Below are 12,357 nucleotides of genomic sequence, written 5' to 3'. Positions count from 1 at the left end.
ACGGATTATTTTGAGTTTGGTTTCAAATGAAAGGGGAAAGCCCATTCTTTCATATCCTGAAGTTTCAGAGATGCTGATTTTTTTTGCATAAAGTTGTTAAAAAAAGACACCGTGTATCTATCTTCTTTCCGTATTTTTCTTTCGTCTGCTGTTTCTACGATGCGCCATCCACTCTCCATTTATCGGCTGATTTGCTGTCCATCACAGACCTTCTTGGGTTTCTTCGGTTCCTCCTCCGCTCCTGATGTTTCCCTTTTTCATTTCACAGAACGGCATCTCATAGACTTCTTCTTTCACTACTTTCGTAGTCTTCAGTGGCGTTTTCAGCTCTCTTCTCAGTAACGCCATCTGTTCGCATTCGGCTACTCCTACGGCGGATTTTAAACTAATCACTAGATTCCTGACTGGTCTGGATTCAATTCCAGCCGAGGTCGTTGAGATTTTTCTGAGGTGAAAAAAGATGGGTGGGTAATGTCTAGGACATAACCGAAGTGTCGTGACTACTCGTTTGACTTGTAATTCAAATCGAATGATACTCAATGAAATATGTGGGAATGTTTCAAGTTATTCTTTATAATAATTATGGTGGTTCTGAAAAGAACCTTTGTTGTTGGCGTCTGCGTTGATAGGGGATGCGCTGGATTCTAAGCTCGTTGAGACATTCATTCATGAAATGAACAATTTTCTTGCTTTGAAATATCAATGTTAAAATCTCTCGAAACAGCCATCGGAATCTTTTCCGTACAGAAATGAACACGCTTAGCGATAAACTAGGGGCGGGTAATGTCCGGGACATAACCGTGATGCTCATATTCTTAAAATTCTGCTTGTATCTCCTTCAAATGGCTAAATTTTGCGCATTAAGTTCGATTCACCGGGCTCAGCGAAATTTTCCTGGGGATCCCGTTCGTTAGTATATTCAGCAAAACAATTTTATTACCGAGTTCTCCGCGTTGAATACAGGTCAATAATTTCATATAATGATTTCAACATGCAGACAATGTACATGTATGACAGGTGGGAGTGTTCTGAAGTGGTTTTAGTGGAGGTAACAACATAAAATTATGTATTGGACATTTTACAATGATTCTCCTTAACCCTGCAAAACCACGTGGTTGGCAGCAGAGGGTTAAGTTGTTTGGAAGAGATGACAGTTAATATATGATAACTAAAAATATAAAATTGTTCTATAAATTGCAAAGTTATTGCCGCGTTGACCTGAAAATTTGTCATTTCATTCATAAAGGAACAATCATTGAAATTATGTCAATTTATGCTTTGCAAGATTTGAAATAGCTTCGAAGTGTGGTCACGACACCCCTGTTATGTCATATACATTACCAACCCATCTTTTTCCATTTTGCCTTTGTCCTAATAAGGACGGTTTGTGGATAACTATGTTGATTCAAGACGGAAATCTTTTAAAACAAATCAAACCTTGCCGGCGATTGTTTTTACTGCGTACATCCGTACGATCTTTCCCCTTTCGCAGCTCACACCGAATGAGCACGATTTTCATCATGGTGTTCCTATTTATTGACTTTACAATGCAGATGGAAGGACGTCCTTTTGTTCGATAAATGAAAATATTTTCATCATTCGTTTTGGTGTAGCTTTCGCTTAGTGGTAGAGTTGCCACATTCACTGATTTTTTTGGAAGGATTTGCAAAAACCTTCGGGTTTGTAGATTAGAAAAACATTTTCTGATTCACTGGTAAAAGTACAGAATTACCAAGCGCAAACTTAATACTAGTTAATAAAAGAAACTTTCTAATTAAATTCTTTTTCCATTTTGCCTTTGTCCTAATAAGGACGGTTTGTGGATAACTATGTTGATTCAAGACGGGAATCTTTTAAAACAATTCAAACCTTGCCGACGATTGTTTTTACTGCGTACATCCGTACGATCTTTCCCCTTTCGCAGCTCACGCCGAATGAGCACACTTTTCATCAAGCTGTTCCTATTTATTGACTTTACAATGCAGATGGAAGGACGTCCTTTTGTAATAACATAACTGCAAAAGTTGACCCACTACCATATCGAAAGAAAAAATTTAAAAATGTATATACACAATCAAAACGAAGATGAAAAGCAAAGCTGTATCACTTACTATGTAAAACATACAGAAATGTAAACCGAAATTAACCAATAAAACTTTAATCGTCAAAAAAAAAAAAAAAAAAAACGTCCTTTTGTTCGATAAATGAAAATATTTTCATCATTCGTTTTGGTGTAGCTTTCGCTTAGTGGTAGAGTTGCCACATTCACTGATTTTTTTGGAAGGATTTGCAAAAACCTTCGGGTTTGTAAATTAGAAAAACATTTTCTTATGATTCACTGGTAAAAGTACAGAATTACCAAGCGCAAATTTAATACCAGTTAATAAAAGAAACTTTCTAATTGAATTCTTTTTCCATTTTTTATTCGTCCTAATAAGGACGGTTTGTAGATAACTATGTTGATACAAGACGGGAATCTTTTAAAACAATTCAAACCTTGCCGACGACTGTTTTTACTGCGTACATCCATACGATCTTTCCCCTTTCGCAGCTCACACCGAATGAGTACGCTTTGCAGCCTTCGATGTTTTGGTGGCATTTTTAGTGGCAGTTACTACCGCCTTTTCAGTGACTGCGTTTCTTAGCCTTTGGCTTTTTGGACTTCTCACCGCCACCACCTCCACCAACGTTTTTCTTCTTCTCTCCGATGGTAGCTGATTTGATTGGTCGTCCGATGCAGCTTCTCACGACCACGCACGTCTGTTATGCACTGCGTCTTACGCACGTCTGGCTTTGAGAAAAGCTGCGACACCTCTATTTATAGGTTTTATCATTAATGTTGATTTCATTTAAAGTAGTTTTCGAACTATTTAAACAAATTTTATATAGCAAACAACGTATCGGTAGCAAGCGTTGAACGTTTTCCTTCCGATTTATGAAACAAGATTGGCAATCCGTTTTGTAGAAGAAAAGTTAATAAGGTTCAAAATGTACGTAACGCTTTCGCTAATATGCACTACTATCGCTTTCTCGCTCGTTCTCGTGGCGTGCATGAGCCTTTCCTTTCCGTCCGACTTCTAATGGCTTAACCAAAATTAATATCCCGGCTTTCCCCCACCAACTGCTCTCGTCAAGCAACCCAATACGAATAATCATAGGAACAAACATGTAGTGGACCTTTATATAAACTTTTCATTATTTTATTGTTCATTTGCTGCACCATTTTGACGGCTCTGTGCGGGATGGGCTGAAAATTTTCACTTTTCCGAGTCGTTTTCGAAAGATTTTTCAAAACACTATTTTTCCGTTGATAATGAATATCCTACATATTCCAAAATTTAATACAACATTGGTACAAATATTTTCGACAAAATGCCGAAGAAATTGATTAAATCCATTCAGTACAACAAAAGATATAAGCGTTCAAAATCTTACATCATTTTTCTTCCGAAATTTTGAAAAGGGGCCCCTATATTGAAAGGTAAGTCGTTAGTCACGACAAAAGTCTGTGGTCACGTCTTTCTTCGAAAGGGAAGAAAAGCCTTTGGTCTCCAGTCCATGAGTTGATGGGTCAATATCTAGTCCAGATAGTTGAGTCACGATCTACGTTCGGGCCTGGCCGGAGGCGGTATTGATCAATAAACGCTTTAGCAGCCAGGGGTGGTCGCAAAAGCTCATATTTGACAGCGTTCTTCGTGTTGTTTCGATTTATGGACGATTCTGCTTGAGTAATGGTCCCGAACATAATCAGCCAATTATGTTTGGTGTGGTTATATTGCAGGGTGCGCCACATTAAGCTTCACATTCACTGGCAGACTGAAGTTGCGGCATTTGTTAATACTAGCAGCAAAAAATGAACAACTTCACATACACAGAGGATATTACACAAATTCTATAGCATTTTACTGGCTGGATAAACAAGACTTTCCCTCCGATAGGGCAAACTTCATTCGTGAATTAGGGGGATCGGTAAAAGTATTGTTAGGATTGCGGTTTCCTCTGTTATAAATAATTACATAAGACGTTTGGCAGTTTAGGTTAAAAACGATTTAGAACAACGACCCTTGCAGACTCCCAGAACTATTATTTCGTTACACAATGCACTATGGTCCCAAAGCTGTATTTAGGAAGACAAAACTGTTTGCGCCAAAAACCGTTGGTTTTAGATATATAGTATCTTCGGCAAACTTTGTTAGTACTTTCTTGCCGATTTTTTTATATTAGTTGAATTAGGCTGGTCCTTGTGATTAGGGTGTTCAAAGTATCAACTTCTTAGATATGTAAAATTCAGCTACATAATGTTCTACAAAGTTATAAATCAATCAAATTTAAGCAATTTTTCTTAACAAACTATGTGCCTATCTCTAATGGTTCATGTGCTATATTTTTGCTATATTTAAGTTGGGGTGGCTCTTTAAAAATTGGTTTTCTATTAATATCTTTTTATGTGTTAATTTCTCGCTAATACTTTGTTCTAGAGGTTTTTAGAACTTTTGAAAATACACATTTTTGTCGAAGCAATGAAGTTTCTATCTCTTTTGTTTGCATAGTTACAGGCGATTTTCAAAACAAAAATTATTTTTTTCAAAGCTATATATCTTCCAACATTGCAAATGAATTTTCAATCTTGTAATTTCATTTGAAAGATCGAAACTTTTATAGTTTTTGGTGAAAAAACTGCGGGAGCGCTATTTCTGTAAAATAAATAATTAATTTTTGAAAATGGCGTATTTTTCAACAAAAATCGTTCATAACTTTTCAAATAGACGAGATAATAACTTTCTTACTTCAGCAAAAATCTTCGCCATGCAAAGTTCTAAAAGTGCTACAAACAAACTATTTACGATAAATCAATGTATGAAGTGACAAATGACAAATAGTGATTTTAAGGGGTCACGTTTTCAACGTTCAATCTCTTATGGTAAAATCAACTGAGAAATAGTCATTGAGTGTGATAATACCGAATGTCATGGCAATTCTATTGGATTTGTAAACGTTTTTGAAAGAACAATCTACCGTACATCTAAATAGTACAGTGGATCTACAGTAGTGTTAGCTGCAAACTATCGTTAATTGTAAATCGGCCAACAAAAGTCATCTATGCTCACTTAAGTAAATCCTTTTTGGTTTGGACTAGTGCTCAAAACGAGTGCTAGAAAGAAAATGTTTTAGTTCACGTCTTGTTATCTTAAAATAAAATCTTGAAACGAGTTTGTTATTCATAGCAGCGGAAATTATTGTACGCTTTTCCAACATTTATGCAATGTTTGAAAGTATAAATTAATTATCGACTATAATGAGGGCTGTGGGTAAGTTAAGGAAAGATTCCCAATTTTTTGTTACTTCAAAACAAATAAAAGTAATAGGTCTGAAAATCGCTAACCGCGAACTGGTAAAATAACTCATAAAGCATAATTCCCTTGCATCTATATAATGCATGATGACGGTACTTGCTTTATTGGCCCCGTAATACATAACTTTTATTTGGAGTTTACTATAGTACGTTTTAACACTATTGTGAATTCTAACTTGTAGTTGTACGGTAAAAGTTGTTTTCAAACAGTGTCACATATTCAATAGATTTTCATTATAACACACATTGACTATTTCTCAGTTGATTTTACCATAAGAAATTGAGCGAAGAAAACGTGACCTCTTAAAATCACTATTTTTCATTTGTCACTTCATACATTGATTTATCGTAAATACTATTTTTGCAGCACTTTTAGAAATTTGCATGGCGAAGATTTTTGCTGAAGTAACAAAGTTAATATCTCGTCTATTTGAAAAGCTATGAACGATTTTTGTTGAAAAATACACCATTTTCAAAAACTAATTATTTATTTTACAGAAATAACGCTCCCGCAGTTTTTTCACCAAAAACTATAAAAGTTTCGATCTTTCAAATGAAATTAAAAGATTGAAAATTCATTTGCAATGTTGGAAGATATATAGCTTTGAAAAAAACCATTTTTGTTTTGAAAATCGCCTGTAACTATGCAAACAAAAGAGATATAAACTTCATTGCTTCGACAAAAATGTGTATTTACAAAAGTTCTAAAAACCTCTAGAACAAAGTATTAGCGAGAAATTAACACATAAAAAGATATTAATAGAAAACCAATTTTTAAAGAGCCACCCCAGCTTAAATATTGCAAAAATTATAGCACATGAACTATTAGCGATAGCCACATAGTTTGTTAAGAAAAGTTGCTTAAGTTTGATTGATTTATAACTTTGTGGAACATTATGTAGCTGAATTTTACATATCTGAGAAGTTGATACTTTGAACACCCTAACCACAAGGACCACCCTAATTCAACTAATATAAAAAAATCGGCAAGAAAGTACTAACAAAGTTTGCCGAAGATACTATATATCTAAAACCAACGGTTTTTGGCACAAACAGTTTTGTCTTCCTAAATACAGCTTTGGGACCATAGTGCAATGTGAGCAGAGAACGAAACACGCTGATACAAAATTCAGCCGAGTTTCGTCGGAGAAATTTTAATCAATTTTTATTTTATTTCGTAGAAAATAACAATAATTTTAAAAAACTGCAGGAACTAATTTTCAGAAAACCGTTTGCAAGCGATACGGAAAACTTAAATTTCCCAGCCGGGTGAAGCCATCAAAATGGAGCTCTAACAGTAAAGTTTTGTGATTTTTTAATATAATTTCACTGAAGATGTGTCTGTAATATAATCATTGCAGTGTTTGAAGGCGACGGACGAGCATTTATGAACAAACGATTTGTTAGGGAATACAACCCGTATCTTCCAGAATGGCGAACATAACTCGTTGTGAAAGACTCCGGTTTCTCGTTTAAAATTATACACATTGAACTCCATCGAACCATATCTGATTTGCTTTCGAATCAAAGAACTTCCGCTTAGTAGCAGATATCTACATCCAGATATTCTCAGATTTTTGATAACCTATCTAATGAAAGCAATTGGTATTAGTGGTCACAAGTATTTTATGAATGGCTACCGTGCCTACATGCCCACCCACAAAGTTGAGATCGACGGTGTGGTTACCGATTCGAGTTTTTCATGTGTGGATCTACTGAAGTACGGGATCGGCTATTTCATGTGCCCGTGGGTAAAGACGGTACTACGTCTACTGGATTGTGTTCGACAGTTCATGCAGTTGACCTTCTATTGCCCTATTTTCGATTTACGATTATTTGTAGCAACAAACTACGGGATGAATTTTCTTTTAGACTTAAATAGGAACTAGCATTTCAGGAAAGTCTTCAGAATTAAATCCACAGGTTTCTGTTCCTTGAATTCGCTCGTTTGATTTGAACAATGGAATGCATTCAATTCCCACAATCAAGATGCAAATAAATAGATATTTAGAAAAGCATGTTAGTAATGTAAGCCCTGGGCCCGACGCGACAAACAACGGCACTGCATGGCGGTTTTTGTACAAGTTGATGCTCGAAGGTGACGGAATAGAAGAAGCATAAAAACATTTCCATCTGGTTTAAAAGTTATCCCGTTTCGATACAGACTAGTACGCCGTGGAACATATTGCAAACAGTACTCTGAACACAAAACTTGGTTAAAAAATCTCCTAGAATCAACCGCTCGTAAACAGACCGCACACCGTTCCCAGCATTCTGCACTGCCAGCACTTCAAACAGAATGACTATGCTTCCCGGCAATAAATACAGCCATAACAGTGAACATTCAGTTCTTTTTCATCCGATTAACAGAAAATAACAAGTCGTTTAAAAAGCCATTTCCTGTTATTGCATTCGTATGCTTCTGGCGCCTGGGACTCTAGTGTTGGGTATAGCAGAAATAGCAACAGGATGCCACTCTGCTTACTGAACTACTACTATACAGAAGATAGCAGACGGCTCTATCCTGTGAGCGCATTCGCCCTTCTTGCAAATCATGTGCCACCTGTTGAATATGTGTTTCTGTTTTTCGATCGATTTACCGGGACCCGAGACGGTTGGTTTCACGCTATCACGCTAGCACGTCGGTTTCAATAGTGCGCTCGTTATACAGCACCGTTTGTCATCAGGATTCTTCTCTTCTAAAGCGGTACCTATATTGGGGATTGGATTCTAAACTGGAATCGCCATCAGTTAACAGTTTTTCATCACCTTTTCATGTTTGAATCTTGACTTTGCCAGGATGTCGTTTATGAAAGCTCGCAGGATATAACTTCACAGCTTGGCCAAGTAAAGGGTAAAATGCAGCTCTCGGTTCCCAGTACGAGACGAGGATAATGAATTTAAGAGCCATTTACACATAAAACACATAGCCCCCACTAGAGAGAGAGAGAGAGAGAGAGAGAGAGAGAGTGTGTGTGTGTAAGGAGTAGGTACCTCTGGCGTTTGAAAGTGAACAACACTCTTGATGGGTCTGAAAGGCTACGTCGTCAGCCTGTTCAAAACTTGACTGGCGCTGGAAAAGAAGGAAAAAAGCTACCAGTTGTTCAGTACGCCCAGTTAGGGAACGACACCAGCACTGCTAAATGTCGAGGTGGGTGTAAAGCAGCTACACTCTGGCTGTCGCCATCAATCAAACCATGCTCCAGTGCGTCCTTCTACTGAGAAGGGCTTTTTTGAAGAGTCCATCTGGGTGCAGCTCGGGTACATTAGTGGATGCACGAGTGCGAGCAGGGTGTGATGTTGAGTTGGGAAGAATTGACGAGGTGTCAGATCTGAAGAATTTTGTTTTATGCAAATGAAATCCTGAGGTTATATCCTAGTTGATGTTCAATGAATTTTTATTTTATTCGTATCTTGTTTATTTAGGTTTATTTTTGTGAATAACATATTTGGGTTACCATAAATTATGTAATATGTATTCCCGAAAGGGAAAAATTGGATTAAACCAAATTGTGCATTAAGGGCTCGTCAGTATCTGGCACTAACTTGGGGTCAAGTTAGGCGATATATAGAAACTAGTACTCAAATTAGCATTAGTTGGACACAGTCACACAAGACATACGATGTGTAAAGCAACTGACAAGTCCCGTGTGAGGTCCCGGGAAGCAAACGCAGAAGAAAATAAAACGAACGCTTGTTTTTTGGCTAGGAAACCAAAGGCCTTGCACTATGCACTATTTATTCGCGACAGGGAAAAATCGGATTTAGCCAAGTTGTGCATTAATTTTTTTTTTGGGAAAAAAACTTTCGTTTTCGCTTTTCGTATCTTTCTCCGCTCCTCCTTAAAGGTATCAGACGTATTGTGACGCTCGCATCGTTTGCAGATGTATCCATTCATCCGCGTTAAATAATAGAAACGTTGCATTACTCAGGCTTGTTAGTTCCTCCTGTGCATAAAGAGCGAGATACAACAATACAATTTCACGCAGAGTCACTTTGAAGAGCCTCCTTTTGTGCTACACCCCCCCCCCCGCTCTCCTCCCCCAACGGCATATGGGAAGAAATGCGCTAATGAAGTTCTTTGCGTGGACCAAACTTCTAAACGTAATCAAAATACACTTTTTCAAGTTATGTAGATGAATGTTGGCCACCAAGAGATCCCCCTCCTGAACTGTAGATCTCACACGAGTTTTCTCCAATCAATCGAAATTGTGTTATCTCGTAGTACGGGCACTTTTATTTTCTGTGGCTGACTCAGTTCATTGAGCAGCCGGAGGCATCGATGCAGTACTGTTTGTAAAGTGGATAAAGAACAAAGCGATAGCTGGAAATGATTACTTGCTTCACTGATATCTATAACAAAACTCTGCTCTACTCTGTGTGAGATGAGAAGACCGATTCCCTAACTATTTCTTGTCACTAAATTCGTGCTCTTTGAGTCCTTACTTTCTACCGAGCTCTAGGTCTATGCGTAAATAGCTTGTTTCGAAAATGACACAACTGAAGGCTAAATCAATTTCGAACAAGATTCGTGATCAAACACTCTTCAACTCCATTTGAAATCCTACCCATTGCACCTGGTCGGACAGTTCCTGATCTTTTTCCGACCCAGAGATAAAATTTTAAGTATTCTTGTAACCCGATTCAAACGATACATCAGCTTCCGTCGACGTCATGATAAGTTGAAAGCGTTTCTCCTGTGTTCATTTAGCTCTTGTTTGCTGGACTCACGAACACTAACTCAGTTTCTTAGTGGAAAACAATCCCATCTATTTTACCGTATTTAATTAGCAAGGGACTGGAAGGTGAAGTATATTTGTCAATATTAAGAGTCATAGTACTCAAGGGAGAACAAGGAGTTGAAGGGAGAAAGTTTAGAAAAGCGTGGAAGGATCATATATGCAAGCTTAGAGCTTACCGGCGACTTAACTTTATGTCTGCTACCGTAAAAGTCAAGATCTTTTAGCATTAACGTACGCGGAATGAAATTTGGACAACGCTTCCAGCATTAAAACAAAAATGCAACCCTGTGCAAGGCACCATACTAAACGTCATACTCTAGGCACACTTATTTTAAACATCCAGTGTTAATTTCGACTCGCTAGGAGATACCATGTGACTAAAATGGCAGCGAACGTCTAATCTGGCACCTAGCTATTATGCCAAAAAGAAGTTTTGGCGCATTGGAGGATTATGGCATACTTTTTGTACAAAAGGCTGATAACCCTCCAAATGTACCACAACTGCGTCCAAATGAGGATTTGTGGAATAATTTGAAGCAGAGAGTATATGCCAATAATTTTCGGCATAAAACTAACAAACATGATAGTCAAAATTAAGAAAGAAATTAAGAATATGCCAACATCAATTTTTTCAACTCCTTTGCAAAAAGATCCTGCAAACTGTCATAAACCTTTTCGAATGGGCTCAAATTTTTTTCTACATTAAGTTAATAAGCTGACACATATTTTCATATAGAGAGAACATTCAATAAAGAGTTTTCTACAAAAAAATGCCTTTTGGATTTTGTCCAAATTTTATTCCGCATACGTTAGAAATGCGAATCACCTGAGTCTACGGCATGTCCGAACAAACGTAAAGTAACTTGTTACTTCATGCTGTCGGAACCGACAAAAAGTTAAGTCACGGTAAACTTCCACACTAAGCATTTGCGACGTTGAAACCCATTGAATGAGCCAGTTTTTTTTGTGTTCCCTCACCAATTGCCTGCTTGAGTGATTTTATTTTATCGGCTATTGTGACTGTCTCAGCTTAACTTTTTGTCGGTTCCGACAGCATGAAGTAACAAGTTACTTTTCGTTTGTTCGGACATGCCGTAGACTCAGGTGATTCGCATTTCCAATGCCAAAAGATCTTGACTTCTACGGTAGCAGACAAAAAGTGAAGTCGCCGGTAAGCTCTAAGCTTGCATATATGATCCTTACACGCTTTTCTAAACTTTCTCCCTTCACCTCCTTGCTCTTCCTTGAGTACTATGGCTCTTAATATTGAAAAATATACTTCACCTTCCAGTCCCTTGCTAATTAAATGCCGTAACAACTGTTGACAAATTGACTCAATAGGTCGTTAACAAAAAATGGTTAACAAAAATGGTAAAAATATGATTTTGCCGTCTTTGTTTATTATTTATTAAGTAGTGATGTAGCATTTGTGTCAAGTGACGTGTATGTACATGAATCGTAGAAAAGTCGAAACGCCATTCAATTGAATATAACTAATTTTGACGATTCGTTGATGTGCTGTACCGGTGACAGAAGCCTGATGTATCGTGTAAATCGTACCAATGATTTCAAAAAACCTGACGGAACGATATTAGATCATAACCGCCAATCCAGATAAGTTCAGGGTTGTGATTTTCAGTCTAAAGCAAATGACATTGTTGGAGAGAAGATTCTCACGAAAGAGTTCAGACTGTACATGCCCGCAGTTGAAATCGTCGGTGTGGCCACCGATTCAAGTTTTACATATGCGGATAAGCTTGAACACAGGTGTTGGCTGAAGCACGGCTATTGGCTGTTTCAAAGACAGTCTGCTTAAGTCAGTATAGGTTTTGGATTGTATGACACTCCCAAAGACCATTCATAAATTACGTAACGCTTTTAGAGAGAAAGGATATGATAAAGTCTGACATGTACGACATTATGGGATGGGGAAAAATCCTATATCCTTCCAGACTCGTACAGGGTGATACTACTTCCTGTTCAAAAATGTTTGTCTACCTGTCCGGCTTTGTGTACCCCTGCTCATGAATTGCACTAAATGCAAACAATTGGGGGTACCACCTAATAACGTCCGAGGTCATAACGTCGGAAGGGTGGTGCGTCATGAAATCCGGGACATTATAACGCACAATTTCAGCTATAGGTTGAGAAAAAATATTTCTTCGCCTGAGATTCCTGGTAAAAGCTAAAAGGTTGCCTTCAACTGGACGCAAAATATTACGGCGCTGACACAAAACCAAAACAAATAGCTCCTGGTCTTAG

At 37.6% G+C, this 12,357-nt stretch overlaps 1 protein-coding gene across 4 annotated transcripts in view; it reads right to left on the bottom strand.

The window, feature by feature from the left end:
• The window catches only part of LOC131693625 (calbindin-32), a 237,177-nt gene that overhangs the window by 136,185 nt on the left and 88,635 nt on the right, over nt 1-12,357 (bottom strand). The window lies entirely within an intron of this gene.

The sequence above is a fragment of the Topomyia yanbarensis genome, chromosome 3 (genome assembly GCF_030247195.1).
Source record: "Topomyia yanbarensis strain Yona2022 chromosome 3, ASM3024719v1, whole genome shotgun sequence".
Lineage (NCBI taxonomy): Eukaryota > Metazoa > Arthropoda > Insecta > Diptera > Culicidae > Topomyia > Topomyia yanbarensis.
Note: the sequence above shows the minus strand (reverse complement) of the source record. Positions and strands in the feature narration are given on the sequence as shown.